Here is a 3231-nt window from a genome sequence, read left to right on the forward strand (position 1 = left end):
TTCCGCATGGTCATACCGCGTGACAGGTTCTGTTCCTTAAAGGGACAGTTCACTCACAATACAGACATTGAGGCTGTGCCAGATACATATATATTAATGTTTCATGCCACATACATTATTTAAGATAACATATATCATAGATGTTTTACACCATATTGTTTTTGTGTTCTACATTCACTGATCCCAGTCAAGGAATGAAGGACGGAAAAAGCTCTAATTTAAATTATTTAAATAAGCACAACTACTCCATGGCTCGTTGCTGAGAATTATAATCCCTGTGCACAAGTTCCCAGATGTTTGACTTGATCTATTACTGATGTAGCATCCAGAGGTTCAAACCTCTTGGTGTAATGGCTAAGAATGGACTGAGAGAATCAAGGTCACAGGTTCAAGTCATGCCATATTTACTACATGGGATGTGAGATCTATCCATCTATCAATGTGTGTGGGAATAGGCGTGTGTGTGTATGTATGTATGTATGTATGTATGTATGTATGTATGTATGTATGTATGTATGTATGTATGTATGTATGTATGTGTGTGTGTGTGTGTGTGTGTGTGTGTGTGTGTGTGTGTGTGTCTGTGTGTGTGTGTGTGTGTGTGTGTGTGTGTGTGTGTGTGTGTGTGTGTGTGTGTGTGTGTGTGTGTGTGTGTATGTATGTATGTATGTATGTATGTATGTTATATCACAGAAGAAAAGCACTCCTTTCATCTTGTCTACTGCTGCACCATGGAAACCATCTGTCATATTCTCTCTCTCTCTCTCTCTCTCTCTTTCACACACACACACACACACACACACACACACACACACACACACACACACACACACACACACACACACACACACACACTCACTCACGGCACGCAAACACACACACACACACACACACACACACACACACACACACACACACACACACACACACACACACACACACACACACACACACACACACACACACACACACAAACAATGTCTTACTATACATGTCAAGACTTTTTGGATTCCCATTCAAAATTCTACCTTCCCATACCCCTATCTTCCCCTACCCCAACAATAAACCTTAACCTTAAACCTAACTCTTACCCCAATCCTAACCATAACCTTAACCTTAACCCTAACCCTAACCCCTAACCCTAAATGTAAGCATAATAAGCCTAATTCCTAACCCTAAACCTAACCACTAACCTCTAACCTTAACCCTAATTTGAACCCTAAGCCTAAAATAGCCTTTTTACAAGTGAGGACCGGCAAAATGTCCTCAGTTCTCTGCATTTTAGTTGGTTTGCTATTCTTGTGAGGACTTCTGGTACTCACAAGTATTGTAAAGTGTGTATACAAACACACACACACACACACACACACACACACACACACACACACACACACACACACACACACACACACACACACACACACACAAATAGTATTATAATTTATCATTACCAACAGGATAGGAGACCGGTCAAACACACACGTAGATGACAGTAAGCAAGCAGCCCTTTGGCAACAGCACAGTCAGTAGGGGATCACCATGGCAACAGTCAGTAATGGGTTACGATAGCAACAACACAGCGCAGAATCAAAACACCAGTTTGATTTCATTCAGCCTTTATTTGACAATATTGTCCAGATGACCTATGTGAACCATTAGGCCTACCAATGATGACCTAGAGACAGACACAGCTGCAGACTGAGACAACCACCACACAAATCAAATCAAAGTTTATTAGTCAAGTACACAGTTTAGAAGATGTTACAGCAGATGCAGCGAGCTCCTAACAGTCAATAAAATGTCAAACAGGTACACAAACAAATCAAATTAACAACCCAAATAGCACTGTAACAGTAATCCAAATGCAATCTATACATCTACACCGTATCTACACCGTATCTACACCGTATCTACACCGGCAGAATTTACACAAGATAGACTAGGAATGATATTTACAGCAGTAGATATATTAGAGTGAGCTATGTCAAGAATCCACTAAATAAATAAATATATGTACAGTATGTGAATGGTGTGTATAGACAGTATGGACAGTATGTGAATGGTGTGTATCGACAGTATGGACAGTATGTGGATGGTGTGTATCGACAGTATGGACAGTATGTGAATGGTGTGTATCGACAGTATGGACAGTATGTGAATGGTGTGTATAGACAGTATGGACAGTATGTGAATGGTGTGTATCGACAGTATGGACAGTATGTGAATGGTGTGTATCGACAGTATGGACAGTATGTGAATGGTGTGTATCGACAGTATGGACAGTATGTGGATGGTGTGTATCGACAGTATGGACAGTATGTGGATGGTGTGTATCGACAGTATGGACAGTATGTGAATGGTGTGTATAGACAGTATGGACAGTATGTGAATGGTGCGTATAGCAGTAGTTACAGTGTATTCGGAAAGTATTCAGACCCCTTGACTTTTTCCACATTTTGTTATGTTACAGCCTTGTTCTAAAATTGATTAAATATTTTTCTTCCTTATCAATCGACACACAATACCCCCCTAAAGACAAAGCAAAAACAGAAATACCTTATTTACATAAGTATTCAGACCCTTTGCTATGAGACTCGAAATTGAGCTCAGGTGCATCCTGTTTCCATTGATCATCCTTGAGATGTTTCTACAACTTGATTGGAGTCCAGCTGTGCTAAATTATATTAATTGGATATGATTTAGAAAGGCACACACCTGTCTATATAAGGTCCAACAGTTGTACAGTGCATGTCAGAGCAAAAACCAAGCCGCAAGGTCAAAACAATTGTCCATAGAGCTCAGAGACAGGATTTTGTTAAGACAGATCTGGGGAAGGGTACCAAAACATTTCTGCAGCATTGAAGGTCCACAAGAACACAGTGGCCTCCATCATTCTTAAATGGAAGAAGTTTGAATCCACCAAGACTCTTCGTAGAGCTGGCCACCCGGGCCAAACTGAGCAATCGGGGGCGAAGGGCCTTGTTCAGGGAGGTGACCAAGAACCCTTTTTTGACAGAGCTCCAGAGTTCCTCTGTGGAGATGGGAGAACCTTCCAGAAGGACAGCCATCTCTGCAGCACTCCACCAATCAGGCCTTTATGATAGAGTGGCAAGACGGAAGCCACTCCTCAGTAAAAGGCACTTTACAACCCGCTTGGAGTTTGCCAAAAGGCACCTAAAGGAGTCTCAGACCATGAGAAACAAGAATCTCTGGTCTGATGAAACCAAGATT

The sequence above is a fragment of the Oncorhynchus masou genome, chromosome 22 (assembly GCF_036934945.1).
Source record: "Oncorhynchus masou masou isolate Uvic2021 chromosome 22, UVic_Omas_1.1, whole genome shotgun sequence".
NCBI lineage: Eukaryota > Metazoa > Chordata > Actinopteri > Salmoniformes > Salmonidae > Oncorhynchus > Oncorhynchus masou.